The sequence below is a fragment of the Streptopelia decaocto genome, assembly GCF_964273445.1.
Source record: "Streptopelia decaocto genome assembly, chromosome: 12".
In the NCBI taxonomy this organism is placed as follows: Eukaryota; Metazoa; Chordata; class Aves; order Columbiformes; family Columbidae; genus Streptopelia; species Streptopelia decaocto.
The window spans coordinates 13,617,713-13,634,713 of record NC_138667.1 but is presented as its reverse complement, the minus strand read 5'-3'; positions in this window follow the sequence as shown (position 1 = coordinate 13,634,713).

Genomic DNA, 17,001 nt, shown 5'->3' with positions numbered 1-17,001 from the left:
GGATAAATCAAATCTCAGCAGACTATGATTTCAAAGATTAATGTTATTTTTCTTCAGGCCTCTTGGAAAACAGACAAGCCTGTTTATCAGTGCACAGCTCCAGAGAAAGAAACCTTACCAACACATGCAAATGAGTCTTGACCACTACTTAATTTTCGCAGGTTTGGGGACCAATTTACCCATAGTTCTCCTTAACTTTTGTTTGGCTGTGCACGGTTTAAGCACTGAGAACTAGTCATGTAATGCATAGCCATTTTAAAGATTTTATGTTTACAAGAAGTCTGTTTCTTTTCCCTGTTTATAAGAAGAATATGTCCCCTTCCTTTTATACTGAGAGGCCAATCATGAACTCAAACGTTAAAGAAGCTCAGTAGTACATGGCACAAAGCTCAAAGAGAATATCACTATCGGCATGCAGGGCAGGAGCAAAAGGTTAATTCTGAAAAATAATTAAAGCTGTTTAGAAAATGGGAAGAAGGAATTCTCTCACAGTCCTTCCCAAATACATACATATTTACTTTTTAATATAAATTGTCTAGGCAATTTTAAAATATTTTCACCAGCATACCAAATTTCAAACACCTCATAGTGCAGAATTAAGGGTATCAATACTTGTCCCAGGGTAAAGGATACAAATTCACATAGATTCCTCGGGTCTTTCCTTGCTCTTCCCACCACTACAGCAAAACCACTAACTCCTAAAATAACAGCTATGTTTGCCTGTCTCCAACTATAGTTTTACTTCGCCAAATCCTTCAAAGTAGTCAGAGATGTATCAGAAAGAGCACATCCTTAAGTACGTAGAACACAAATGAAGATAAAAAAAGAATAATTTCTCAGAAACCAAAAATTCAGTTATGCACAAAAGCAAAATATTTTCATGGAAAATGTCTCCTTTTTATCTACCACTTCCAATTTACCCATATCTTTCTGCAGGCTTCAGATGTAACATATGTTTTGTTTAGTCTTTTTAAAAAATAAATTTTATTTCTGAATTCTTAGTTGTGTTTCTGTCAAATTTAGAGTTCAATGTCCTTTCTTCCAATAACATTGTTCCACCAAACTATAACAACGCTTCAGTGGCTAGGCACATATGGAAGCAATTAAAACAGAACTATTAGTCACCTCTAAAATAAAACCTGGATTATTCAAGGCACTTTTGATAGTCTGGATAGTTGAAAAAGTTCTCTCGGATATCCAACAAAACTGCTTACAGGTAGTATTGCCTCTTCACCTACATTGGTTTTGTGTGGAAAAAAGCAAGTTTTGGGAAAAGCAAAACCATTCAATATGGACTAATATTGGGAAATGGAATCAAGTATAAACTTGATTTCTGGAAAGGCATTTTAGATTTTTTTTTGGCCGACAGAAAATAACATTTTATGTCTAATGTGGGCTCCTACTTCTTTAATCTGCATAGAGAAACATGCATCAGGTTTCACCATACCAAAAAAGGTGAGCGGAGGAGAAGGGAAGGGACAAATGATCTTCCAAATCAATAAATACAAGCCCATACAATAAGCTGGCTGCATCATTTCAGATAAGCTCTTTGCCTGGCTAAGTCAGGAGAAAACTGTTGCACGTGGGACACTTTTGAGATTGTTTGTTCCTGATCAGATCTCCACCAGGCAAAACTCACCCTAAATGAAGTGGAAATCATCCTGATTGCCAAAACCTAATCTTCACATAACTACCCAGCCAAACTATCATGGTCAGGAGTTTAGCTGGCTGGGACTAGGCTACTGCAATCAGCTTATCCCTACATAAGGATTTATCCTTTTTTAAAGTAATGCATTTCAAAATCAAGCTTGAATCAGAGCATCAGAGCATCTTGGTGACTGTGAGGAGGGAGAGTAATCCAGTTTTTGGTACAGTTCCATTTCACTACATTTGCCCTCATGAAAGATAATGATGCATACTAATCTAACACTGTTATTATTTCAAAAATAGTATGTCTTTTACCTTGAAAAAGAAAAAAATAGAAAGATTATCGCTAAAAATACGTGCATTATTTTTATGTAACATACATCGTAGAAGTGCTCTTTTACAAAGGACTTTCAAGACATGTCTGCTGCAAATTAATGCATAGATCTAAGGTCAGTACTATTTCCTATCATCAGAGAGTTAATTTATTAATGTGCATGTAACATTTTATTCTTGACATGTTTTAGGACAATTGCATTGAGTTCTTCCATTTTGTCAGAAGAATTCTACACCACTAGATGTCACTGTAAACAGACCATTGCGAACCACACATTCCAGATACTGCATTTACGGAGGATTCTGCTCTAGTACTGTCCTTTCTAAAGATAAAAATTAAAGAAAAGGTATTTTCCAGACTTATCGACTAGCTCATTTAGTCGAAGATGAGTAATTGCCAAATTTCAAATACATATTGAAGCCCTGGTATTCAGGTCTAAAGGTACAATGAGTAAAAACACTGATGATATAAGAGTTGAAGGATGGGGATGATTACAAAAGCTACCACTATCTTATTTATTAGCTGATAACGTCATGCATAGCCATCATTATTTCTTAAGAAAGCATTATAAGTATCTGTCTCATTAGAGAGCAGAAGTAGCAGACAGATTAATGCACATATGCTACAACATTAATTAGAGAATAAGATTTTGCAGAAGATTGATAATTTGATAATGACAATTGTAGCTGCAATTAATTGAGTCTTTTCTGGAAATCAGCTGAGACAAAAATGAAAAGAAATCAGAAGGATGCCAAGATCCAGCCAGAGGTGGAAAAGAAGGCAGGAATTGTCTTCAGCATAAGACAAAATGCCTCTCAACAAAGCAGAATTTGCACTATGATTTTGCAATTATATTCCATTGTCTGCATTGGCTTCTAATGGAGGAAAAGAAAAATCAGGCCACATTAAAAAAAAAAGCTTGTTTTTAACATAGACAAACAAATGTTCCAATCAGTAACATAAGCAATCAACAGTTAAAATGTCCTTAATAACAGGATAGTGGCAACAGAATAATGGTAGGAGAAAATAACTATTCAAATTACCCTGCTCAACTGACATTTAATAAATTCATATTTAAAAAGTGACATTTAGAGAACTAGATGATAATGCAAATGAGGGCTATATTTATGAAGGGGTGAAAAAACAACTTCTAATCTCAAGCATAAGAATATCCTGTGTTTTGGTACCTGGCAAAAAAATATTGAAACTTGCTGATGGATAGTGAGTCTGTGCATTTATATACTGTTCTGAGCTAAATGCCAGGTTTTTCCATCTGCCCTTACTGCCATTGCAGCAATAACTTTCTAGCTCTGGCTCATTCTTGTTTATCTGTGTCACCTTCTTGCCATGAGCTATTGTTTTCCAAATATAAAATGGTCCAATAGGCCAATGAGCTGCTGTAGTCTACACACTCAGACATTGCACTGTGCCAAACAGCAGTTTGGCTAATAACTTCCCTATGATAAATTAAATGTGTGGATGTTTTCAGGTATTTATGAATGTATACTACACATTTCTACCCTGCCTAACAGTTTCCACTATAACAAGGATATTAGAGTTCTTTATGAGCACTTTCATTGTCTGGGACAGTCCTCTGAGATTTAACAGAGGCTTTTTGTACTCACTTTTACTCAGATGCAAAAAAAATATACGGAGCATTTTCAGCAACAAAGTAAAACTTATTTCAGATAGCATCGAAAATGCAGCACGAGGGTGCTACTACCCTTGATCCACTCATCTGTCTTGGAGCAAGGAATCCAAAGGAATTCCCTTGAGCCAGGTCAATATTTTGTCTCCCACCACATTTTCACAATGAATTTTTTTTTTTTTTTTTTTTTTTTTAAAGTTTGATATTCATTTGCATTTCACTATTACTAACAACAAGTTTTGGACTCCCAGCACTTTATTGCTAAATGGGACTACACAGTTGTTGGGACTTGGCAGTAGAGTCAAACATTCTAAATATTACACACTTGAATCTCAGATTTAATAATACTGTCTCTTAATACATCCACTAAGTGTATGTCCCGGCTTACAGAAGGAGCTGCCTTTGCAGACAGAAACCATTAGATCATTTATTTATTATGGATCTTTGATACAGTACAAGACAGTTTTCTCTTGCTGCTTTATAATGTAGTTAATGCCTGTACCACATTGCAGAACTGTGATATACTACAAAACATTTAAACTCTTCTGCTGATATATGGCATAAGCTTGGGAAAGAAAGAAGTGAAATGCTATTTGTGGCAATGTCAAAGATGCACAGAGCGGCGAGGAAGGAATTAAGTTAGACATTTCAGAGCAGCCTTAATTCTATTCCCTTGTTTATGTGTTATATTATGTGTTTTTAATCACATGATTACTCAAGATTGAGCCACACGACACCAGTCTCACTCAGTGACGAGATCAGAGAGTGTAATTATAGGGTTAGAATGATGGGCAAGAATGGGAATGGTATTTTGTTTCTATGAGAGGCAAAAAGATGGATTAGGAGGATGTACAAAGAGAAAGTTCTAATTCTTAAAATTTAACTACATCAGATATTTAATTATCACCCCACTTTGTTTCAGACACAGCTAAAGATGTGCAAATGACCATTGTCTTTGCTTTTAAAGAGCCCAAATTGAGTCTGACATTTATGCACGACTGGAATAAAGATTCTTATCAGGTCCCGAATACACACACTACAGAACAGCTTCTTCATGCAGCTATCACATCACTCACCAGCTGTAATGCCAATAGATTTGGGTTGTCCTTCAAGTACTTCTTCATAGCAATTCCTCTAAACATACAGCTTCACAAGTACATAGCTCACATATTGCAACTGTTGCCTCCAATGAAGCTGATACAATTCATGTCCCAGAGAAGCCTCTCCCACACACTTCCTTTCTTCCTTCAACCTGTAGGCTGAAAGCTTATTTACAACTGTTCTTTTTGCCCTGTAGATAGAACTATTGCAAGACTGTGAGACTTAAAGGAGAAACAAAACATATCCTGATTGATTTGTACCCAGATATATATCACAAGACTGTTTGGTATACAGTACAAAGTGGAACAGTAAAATTCTCATAACTATATCCATTCTGCAAGTACTTCACAGAATAAGACGATCAACATCCAGTTTGCAAATAAGCAACAAATACATGAAGAAGTGAAATGGACCATCAGGCTTTTAAGCAAGCCAGAACAGACTGGTTCAGATATGACCCCTTGGCTGAGACTGGTCTTGACCCATGGAAAAATGTTTATGAAAACCTAAGATGCACTGTAAAGCTTGTGGCAGAAGTTCTACTATAAGACTAGGGTAGATATAGACCTTCAAGTTTATACTTCCAATATAATATTATGCCTCTTTGAAATACAAATATATCAGGCTATACTATTTTTATTCTTACCCATTCCTTCAGAAAAGCAAATATATTATTCAGTATTGGGAAATCTTTATTTTTTTGTTAAATCTAAAGCAAATCAGTCCATAGTTACCTTAACCTACACATGTACATTTGTTCAGTAATTTAGACAAATATCCTCAGAACCATCACAAAAATCACGCATCATGACACTTCATTCCACGATCAAAATACATGGAAACTAATCCATAACTAAGAATTGTCCTATCACTCAAGTTTTCTGCTGAACACTCTATTCCAGAAACGTCAGTCAAAAAAATGAGAACCTTGAAGTTACTGATTCATAGCACTACCTATTTGTCCACCAAAGCATGACATGTGTTTTCTGACTGTTATATTCATAAAGATGTAGTTAGAATCTCTAAATTACTTTTAGCAGAGTTCTGTTTGTATGCAGCATCAACTCATACTTTTAATTAAATTTAGCCCACTTTAGGTTTTAATCTTTTAACCCTTTAATCTGGGCACTCCTACAAGTTACGTGAGGAACTAAAGAGCAGTAGATATGCTTGCTAGAAGTGTGTGTGATGTTAAACATCAGATCAACAAATAACTGTAACACAAATCTCACATTCTTACCTTCCTGACTAGTGTAAGTTTTATACCTATGAATTATAGTTTTGCTTAGTCAATTATATGAAATACATGATATGCATTATTTGAAGGTTTTGTTCCAAAGTTATCAGTTACTAATACTGCTACATTATTTCATTCCTGAAACATAACAACAATAATACCAGTCACAGAATCACAGAACGTCAGGGATTGGAAGGGACCTTGAAAGATCATCCAGTGCAATCCCCCTGCCGGAGCAGGAACACCCAGATGAGGTTACACAGGAAGGTATCCAGGCTGGTTTTGAATGTCTCCAGAGTAAGAGACTCCACAACCTCCCTGGGCAGCCTGTTCCAGTGTTCTGTCACCCTTACTGAGAAGAAGGTTCTTTTCAAGTTTAAGTGGAACCTCTTGTGTTCCAGTTTGAACCCATTACCCCTTGTCCTATCATTGGTTGTCACCGAGAAGAGCCTGGCTCCATCCTCGTGACACTCACCCTTTATATATTTGTAAACATTAATAAGGTCACCCCTCAGTCTCCTCCAAGCTCCAGAGCCCCAGCTCCCTCAGCCTTTCCTCACACAGGAGATGCTCCACTCCCTTGATCATCTTCATTGCCATGTGCTGGACTCTCTCCAGCAGTTCCCTGTCCTTCTGGAAATGAGGGGTCCAGAACTGGACAAAATATTCCAATATTCCAAGGCAGAGCAGAGGGGCAGGAGGACCTCTCACAACCTACTAACCACCCCCCTTCTAATCCACCCCAGGGTGCCATTGGCCTTCCTGGCCATAAGGGCCCAGTGCTGGCTCATAGTCATCCTGCTGTCCACCAGGACCCCCAGGTCCCTTCCACCTATGCTGCTCTCCAATAGGTCATTCCCCAACTTATACTGGAACCTGGGGCTGTTCCATAGCTGTCAGAGGGCTCTGGCAAGTATCCCGGAGACTTAGAAAAAAAAAATGTGCTTTGCTACTGACCTGATTGATATTTTTCAGGAATCAACTCCTATGTTTGTGCACAGCCAATTTGTCACTTCTTGCTGGATCTCTGTATATAATTCCCAATGCAACATTTTTTTAACCATTCAGACACCATGCAAATAAACAGGTACGTAAAACACATCTCTGCACCTTGGCTCTATGACAGTTTTTAAGCACTCAGAGCAGGCGGATGTAAAGCCTCATGTGATGGCAGCCAAAGGACACTGTAGCTGTTACACATGTGCTATGAAACAAGCCCTCTCTCTAACTCTGTGGGGAAGTTCACTGTATATCTCAATAAACCTATTATCAACCTGGCTTTAATAATTCACACAATGGGAAAAGATCAGTTATAGTAAAACAAACAAATTGATTGCTGATTACTAGATCGAGCTACTTCAGCACTAAATAACCCAAGTGAACTGGTAAGAAAACTGGAGTGCAACCAAAGCCCCAAATGCATCAGTGTTAGTGCATCTATGTAGCAGCAACACTGATGAACAACATGACAAGCTAAATTCAAGTTAATGGCCAAGTAATAATTTAGTGCTTAATTGCATATAAATTAAATATGAAAAGTAAAATCTTTGTGACACATGTATTTAGGACTTTCAGGCAAGCCTCTGAATTTTGAAAGGATCCTCATGTAATTCACACTAGGTTAACTCAGCTCAAATATGCCAATATAGACACTCAATCTAGGCTGCAGAGCCCATCATAACAGTGCAAGAAACAAAATGAACCAAAAATGAAAATAGGATTTTGTTGGGTTTTTTTTCACTCTCACCAGCATTCTTACTGGTGATTAGTTAGGTATTATACATTGGTTCTGGATTGGTCTTCATTAGTTTAGATCAGTTAATGCCCACAGACACTTTGAACATTCAGTAGGAAGACAGCAATATTAAAACACAGAAAAAATTAAATTGCCAGCCTGGCAATTTTCTTGGTGCTTAAGAATTATGGGCACACTGGTCAAGTATGACAATGGTCACGGAGGATGTAATTACTAGTATACAGTTAGCGAATTCAAGACAAACTCCTTAGGAAGGCTCTATAAATAATCTAAAAAAAATAAACAAAGGGAACCTGTTGCTTTACAAAGACAACAACTGACTGTGAACCTCACAAGTCAACAAAACCATAGGTAGCAAATTGTCATCGACTAAAAATGGCTCTTTGCAATTATTCACTTCTTAGAATGCAAGGCAGTTTCAAGGAAAATCATTACATATTCATTGCTTTAAAACAACAAGGTAACTAAAAGATAAATCTCCAAAGAACCCAGAACAAGTAACTTTGTGGTTTGGGGTTTTGTTTTTGTTTGTTTGTTTTTGTGGTTTTATTTTATTTATTTTTTGTTTGTTTGGCTGTTTTGTTTTGTTTGTTTTTTCAATAAAGAGAACAAAAGCAGATGTATTTTTTTTCTGTAAAGAGGACTGAAGCTGTAACATCATCCAAAACTCTAATGAACATGATCACATGCACACAGCCATGTGACTTCTGCTCAGACTTTATTGAGTTGGCTTTCAGTGAGGTTTGGCTCTGTACTGCCTCAGGTCAGCTAAGATGAACTGGCCAGCAACTCTGGGGACTGTCTCATTCATGTTCCCCAGACTACAGTTCCATACTTAGAGTTCACCTACCCTGCTAGGAACAAGTAGAGCTATTACTAAATTAAATTGCCTGCGCTAATAGTTTGATGGAGTTGCTTGGAAGTTCATCTCTCAGGTGTGGCCTAGACCAGGGTCTGACTGTAAATTTTTTCTTTTTTTTGAGCAGTTGGTAGCTTGGTTCTGTTTCACCAATACATTTTAAACTGTTCCCGTACCCCAGCCTGCTCTGCTCCCCACAGTGGCTTACCAAGCTTGGATAAAAACATTATACATAATTGTTAAACCTTAGATTACAAAATACCGTATAAGACTAATCATAGATATTTATAGTCTACATAAACTTTGTTTGCTCATCCATGGCAAGCATTTAATAAAGCTAGTTCATCTGGAAAGAAGTTAAATTAAATAATCCAAAATGAATGTGATGCATATTCAGAAAAATGTGGTGTGCAGAAGTAACAATAATAAAATATAGGCCTGCGGCGGGGGGTAGGGGAGGAGGTGGGAAACAACAGACTCAAAAAAACCCACAACACAAAACAAAAAATCCCACACCCCACAAAGTCTGTAATTTGTTTAATTATTCCCCCCATTTATGTCTTTCTGCCACTAAGGAAAACAATTATTAAAGGCTAATAAAATACCAGCTTGTACATAGGTTTTTTAGTAAATGGAAGCTCTGACAACTGTCCCTTCCTATTTAAATACAAGCTTAGATTCCATATCTTTCTGACAGGGAAAAGGAAGGGTGATAAACTGAATGATCTTGACATTTCAGTCAGATAAACACAACAGAAAGTTAAAGATCTTCATCACTTGGGGTGAAGTGCACATAGTATCTTTCTATGCAGCTATGTTTACGCATTTGTCTCCAACCAATCTCCACAGTTACTGGGACACTTGTTAATGGCTTGGGATTAGATGCACAACCATGAGTACACGGCTGCTGAAGAGATGGGGCACCCCGAGAGCTGTACTGAACAAGAACACTGAGCATAACACAACTAGATACAGTTTCTGGGATCTGTTTGGAAGAACACCTAAGAAAGCTCCTCATTGCCTTCACTCAGCTCTACCTGGGAGAATCAACCAAGCAGGAGATCAGCCCAGATGATACAAGCCTCACCTTGACTAGCTCTCAAGAGTCCATGCTCCACCTTCTTGCCACAGGAAGCAAATTACAGTTTCAGTTCCATAACAAATGGGCAGAAACTATGAGTACTAACTCACAGGCTAAAATCTTTCAGGTTACACAGCCCCTGCTTACAGTCACTAGTATCAACTAAGCCTAATTGCTTCTTCTGTAGCCATGGAAACATCAAACTAGTGAATGATATCTGTCTTTACCTTTGTCAAAGACAATCTGATTTTTAATCTGTCTGATGGTAATGACATTTTACCACTTTTCTTTTTTTTTAATTACTTGACAGTGTTCCCTGCCAACTGAATAAAATAAAAGTCTTCCTCAACATTCATAATTTATCCTTCACTCATTTGGCTTCCCAGATGTCCAAATTGTACAGGGTCTCACACAGACATTGTAGTTTTACAGCTCCGCAGTATTTTATCACCATTCCTAATAACATGCCACAGGTCTTGTGCTGAGTTTGCAAAGCCTTAGGATGCACCTCTCTTGGCCTGCTTGGATTATTATTAGTTTAGCTGTAACAACAATTTTTCTATTGAACAAATGGCTGTAGTTATCATTGTATGGTACAAGTAACATTTGTACATAGATAATAGTAGAACATAGTTACCCTGTGTAGAATGGGATATTTACAACAAACAGAAATACAGGCCTGCAATGGTAGCAGAGGCTGTGAGAATTGGAGACACAGGGTACTGTGGAGTACAGGCAGAAAATAAAGAGATGGAGCCCAGGCTTTCACTGGAGACCTCAAGGTTACAAATTCACCAATTGCCAGTTAAATAAAAGCAAAACTGGAGCTGGACAGAAATAGTTTTAGAGGTAACAAAGACAGACTTCATAAAATATTAAACATCACACAAAATATGGAGTTGCAGATGAAAGAAAAGCATGTTAGCAAACTTAAAAGAAGGAATGCATGTAAATTATAAAGCAAGGAAGACAAAAGTATGATCATTTTCCTTCCAATAAAGGACTCAAAAACCTGACAACTTGCCAACTCGTTCCCTGCCACAAGCCTCCTGGATTGAAGCCATCAGCCTAAGGACCAGATGAGAAAGAAAAGGGTGAGCACAGCACCAGGAAAAGGGGTAAATAATAGGACATGTGCGGTGCATAACCATTTTAACTATATTATGGAGAATTCTGCCTAGTAGCACTCATTTTTTCTATTTTCTGTAACAATTAAATCCATATCAGTAATAATAATCCTTTGTTTAGACTGTTATGCTTTGAATATACTAACAATATACTCTTGTTTTTACACAGTGAATGTTTTCTTTTTGCTTGTAAGAAAATTCAGAACGTAACATCATGTTGCGCTATCCTCAGCCTAACTCAGTTATGAATTTGTTTTGTATACACTGAACTCAGGCGGAAATTCCTCAAGGCCACAGACAGGTAAGGATTTAATTCAGTATACAGTATGAACAAAACACCTCACAATTATCAAGCTGATCAGATTTTCAGGATAGCATGCAACAGTGATACATATTATCAACATCCCACATCTTAACAGAGCTCTTAAGAAGCATACTCTGCATCAAACACTCCTTCTGCTCTATGTTGTTTATCATAGAACACTTGAACTTCCCACATACTCCTTTTTATAATTTTAAAACACGGCATACTTCTCCAGTACCTGTATCATACTGCAAAGGCTGTCTTTAATACACTATCATATTCCACAGTTTTTAATTTAAGACACTGTTATTCTTTGCAAGAGACTGAGATTCACGATTACTTTAGTAGCAGCATGAAATTCAAGAGTTAAGAGCAGGATGTGGAAATCTCAGTCATTCAGAGGAGCAGACGTTTCATGCCAGCAACTGGGACATTCTGAGAGGAGAAAGTGACACTTTTCCTTCAAAGATGTGGAGGGAAAGAGACGATCATCATAACCCAAGAGATACCTCCCCACTTTTGCAGCCAGGACTGGGGAATTAAAATGACAGGAATTATTCAATTTTTGATGGGTGCTCATGAGACTATCAACCTACTTACACATACCAGAAGATTCTGAGATAGTTATACTAGCTATAGTTTGAAAAAATATGTCAAAGTTCCTATGGATTTTCTTAATTTTTTTTTTTTCCACTTTCTCTTAACAGCATATCTGCATGAGAACTTCTTCAACTTTCCACATTGGTTTCTTGTAACTGACAGTCTATCTAGATAACAAATATCACTAATATTTTGTTTAATAGCACTTGTGTTCATCTTCTATTCTGAGTTCAAATTAATAGTGATATCTATTCTACACTTACACATGTTGAATAAAAAAATACCACTTCATACTTACTGACAGATCTGAATTTTAGATCAGCTTGTCTCATTACATCTGTGGTGGATCTGGGAGACTCTATCTGCTCTGACAGGTTTAGCTTCTGCTGAACAACAATCTTCTCAACCTGCCAGCACTCAAAGATGGGGCACACACTCGCTGCAGGTAGCTCAAAAATTGTACTGGGATTTATTCCCATTTAATGTAACACAGAGCACTTTCTCTATAATCTTAGTGTCATGACTCCACGTACCTAAGCAAATGCTTTTTTTAATGACTGAAGTGAGCTCTTTCCATTCCAAACAAATCTATTCATACATTTGGGTCTAAATGTAATGAGCCATGTCCCTCATAATGGAAGACAATAAGAACGTGCAACGCACACAGTTTATCAATACTGGTGTTATATAACCATTTCTGGGTGTGCCTACATTAGGACTATGTCAGGTCAAGAGTGTGGTTTGTTTTATTTGTAATGCAAATTCCACAATTAAGTCTGCTGTATTACATGAACCAAAATTCAGTAAGGCAGTAGAGTGCACAAACAAGATAACTTTTGTCTGAAAGGAACCTAGCAGTTGTGCTCCAGAATTACACATAATTCCTTCCCATCCTGAATGTGCATTCCATTTAGAAAGCCAGGCTGGAATTAGTGCTGGAATTAGTGCAGAATACAGTATCGGAAAAATATGTATTAGTGCAAACGCCAGGTCCAAGACACCATCTTTTTCACTTTACACATTCACCTGTTATCCTGCACTACCTCCTAACACAGACTTTGTTATTGGGTATTGTCACGGTCTATAAAGATTGGTTTGGGTTTTTTAAAGCAACAAAAAGAAAGTTCTAGTTTGGGTTTACAGATCAGCATTATTTTTTATCCTGGCAGAGTTCCAGTCGCAGAAGCATAGTCTAGTCTTCAAACATGACTCACAAGTTCCTGAGCAGTCTGCATGTTAGGAAAGCAGTTCCTAGTCATGAAACAAAAAAATTGTTTTGCTTCCTTCCCTCCACTTCAGTCACCCCACTTGTGATACACAAAAACACAATAACAACGCTATCTGTTACCCACTGTCATAGATAATTACTGAATATTGGCAAAATGTGCTTTCAGCTAGGATGCTGGAGAATTACTTTATATTTTTATGAGGTAATCCTTGTATCACTGACTTCAAATTGGCCATGAAATATCATAATTCTAGGGATCTGGATATTGTCAGAGCATATTTTCTAATTTAACTTCAATATTCAGCTCATGTAATATACAGTTTAATGACAGCGGATAAGATCAACTTGAACTGTTCTTCAGAAAAATAAAGAACACTTTTAAAGCTATTAATAGCAATCGTATTTGCTGTGCACGCTAACAGATCATCTCCTTTATTTTTACTGCTAAAGTATAACCCTTCAGAATGTGTACAAGTCAACTACAAGCAAAGAGAGCTAATATGCCAAAATACAAGGCAAATTAAAGATGTCACAACTGAATTTCAGATTCATAGGTGTCCCTCACGTAACTTGTACCTAAAATAAACCCAATACTAAAGAGTACACAAGTGCAGCACAACTGGAATTACAGCTTTTGCCCTGGCACAAGCATGACGTATCATAGGAACTTTCTCCTCAGAGAGTTTCCCCTCCACCTCCCTCCATTCGCAGTTCTTAGGGAAACAGCAGTGGGGAACAAGAGAAGAAGTGAGAGGCAGAGGATGGGTGGACATAACAGAAGTAAAGATACAGAGAAACTATTCAGTTTTGTTTTGTTTTTAATTTAATAATGCCAAATTCAGCAGCCACTGGGCTTATTTATTTGGTTTTCTATAAACAGGATACGATCCTTTTCAAGTCTCTAGCAGGCTTCATAGTCTTGAGGGAGAGAAAAAAGAATCTGTGTGTCTTGGTCTACACATAAAGAAATTAAAATGCATCTACACGGAAACATGCAAATAGATGTAACTGCGCCCAGTTAACATGCTGAGCAGGTTTCTACAATGTTTTTGCAGCATGTTAGTAAGATCAAAATTAAAACCAGCTGTCCATCTCTTCATCCTTGCAAAGAATCTTGCATCTAATAGCAAAAGCATTAGAGTTTTGCATCTCCTAAGGTTATCCACTATGTAGATACCTGCATTTACTTGACTAATTTTCAGCCTTTTCTCAAATTTACAGCTCTTCAGTGTATCACTCTGCCTAATATCTACTTAAAAATGAAGTAACCAAATGTATACTTTTATATGCATCAGTATTCCTTCTCAGGCTCACAGACCTGAAAACTTTACCTGCAATGGATAAGCTATTGCTGTGTTGTTAGAAAACAAACACAAATAAGTGACAATATACCTATCATTCTTTCTTAATTCACTTATTATTCCAGCAGAAGTTAGAAGAGAGAGAGCAAGAGGGAAACAACCCTTTCTTGTTCAGAACACTTTTCCAGCATTGGAATATTTGTACATAAAAAGGTAACATAATTCTGCAGATTTCACTATAAACACAATATTTATTAGAAGCTTGACAGTTTTTAAGATCTGTTGGTCACCCTCAGTATTTTCCCACCTATGTGTATGTAGCATACCAGCTAACAGTCAGATAGAAGTCTTTCTATCAGAAAAGATAGTTTTATCTTCAGTTTTATGCCATAATCTTGCATAATAACAAATATTTTATATATCTGAAAGACTAAAATACAAGCATTTAGAGGAAAATGTCCCATCAGAGCATGATAGAGACACAGACTGAAGGTCTTCGAGTCTTTGAAGTTCTGACAGACAAATGGAATAACCTGGATGCAACATATTGTTTGTGGTATTTCTGGAAAAGCAGAGCAGGGAAGGATTGTCCTTGAATGTACTATTTATAAAACCTTCCTTTAAATATCACTCTACAACAAATGAGATGTTCAGTTTTCAACGTATGTTCCTTATTTATTGCTTTGTTTCTAGTATGTGGGGTTTTTTTTGGTTTTTTTTTTTTTTTTGGTTGTTGGTTGTTTGTTTGTTGTTTTGTTGTTTTGTTTTGTTTTTTGGGGGGGTCTTTTTTGTTGTGTTTTTGTTTTGTTTTGTTTTTCCCTTCCTTTTAAAACATACCTGTGATGGAATGAATGTTGTTTCATAAGTGCAAAAATTCAAGGACAGGAGCCTAATTTCTTTCCTCAGGAGCACAGGTATCACTACTACTGACAAAGCTTAAGTCAGGACACCACGAAACATGGCCACAAATACAATTATCTCCAATTGCACTGGTCATATCTCAAGGTATTTCTGCATAGCCAGTAGAGCCATGCTTACTTCAAAGTCAAGTGGTACTCCCTGCTCTCACTACAGCACCCCACAGACACACCATGAGCACATCGCCTCAGGAGCACAACAAGCCCATGGCCAAAGTCCTCCCTCACCGCCATTTTACCTCAGGGCTACCCTAACTCCAGACACCTATTCACAAGCTCCACTTCTCTCCCAAGCCCTCACTTCAAAAAATTCCCTGATAAAGAGCAAGGAACACTTTACCTTATGTCCAAGCTGTTCTCCAACCTTCTCTCTTCAGATCTCCCAGCTCTCTGTGTCCCTACCAGCTCACAGGTGCCCCAGCAGCCTGGCTGAAATGGCAGCCACCCCTCAGCTGTGCTCAGTCACCTGCTGGGAAAGGTGCCTCCTTCCACCCAACGAGCACAACCTGGTGCTGCCCCGCCTGGCACCACCACAGCCTCCAGCCACCTCTTCTGGAAAAGGTACATTGTTCTATGGCTATAACAACCATTAGTGGTACAATATTAGCAACTACTGCAAGTTAACATGAAATACAGTATTAAATGCAACAATTAATGTAAACATTAAACGGGAGTTCCCTCAGCCAGCAGGTGGGATTCAAGCTGCCACAGTTCCAGAAGGAACTTTCTAGAAGGACATGTCCAATGGTTGTCACTGAGCATGTCAAACTCTGGAACATGCCATAACTGCCAATTGCAAAAATAATTTTCAAAAGTTAATGTAAATGATTTTTTAATTCTCATTTAGATTACAGAGCACTCTGGAGCAGCGGGTGCTGTGTGAAGCACAGGTGTAACATGCATGTGGGTTCATAGACTCACTGCAGGTATTTAGTGAGCTGACTGACAACAGCAGAACTTTTCTAAATTTTGCTGTGGTAAAAAGATGATAAAATTTAGCACCTTGACTAGTAGTTTCTGCTTTACTGAGTACAAAATGGAAGAACAGATAAGAGAACACTCACTTGTGAATAGCCATAACTAAAGCAGAAACTGACAAAATAAATTGAGTGAAACACTGTGCTATGAATGCTGAGTTTTATACTTCATGAGGCAATAATATTGCCCCAGCCCAAAACAATGAGGGTATAAAGCAACCTAACTCCTAATAAATATCACAAACCATAACCTTCTGAAGTTTGATAAATCTTTTACTGCATACCTGAACTCAAAAACCTCTAAGGAAAGCCTGGAGTATATAATATTGTAGAGGAATTTGTGAAGAGAGAGAAAGAATAAAAGGAAAAGGTCATGATAACCAGTGATTTAACAGATTGTGGGTAGAGAGGTGTTTGTGCTTCTGATAATTAATTGGCAGTTTTAGAGATCAGAGTTCTTAATTAAGAAGTTGTAAATACATGTTGATGAGAATTACCATTTAATAATGATTAATGGCTTTACCATGTTACCATAAGAACATACAAAACGGAATTAGATCGTCCATAATTTAGCAGATACATTCATTATTTTTCTCACTAATTCCATAGAAACACATAGTCTGTTTCAGTAAACACAAAGGCTGTGAACTTGAACATGAAGGTTTGGCATAGATCACGTACACAGTAAGCGGCTTAAAATGTTGAGCAAGTCATGGAGGGGAAAATCAAAGTATTTCTGAGGGCTACATGGTCCATGAAGATGCAATGAGACAGCATGTGTGCTATTTTGTTCTAATTCTCTTCAAAAGTTCACTGTTTGTGCTGAAATAAACCAGACTTCTACAATAAGAGAAACGTTTTTGGTGGAGATGTTGTTAGAAAAG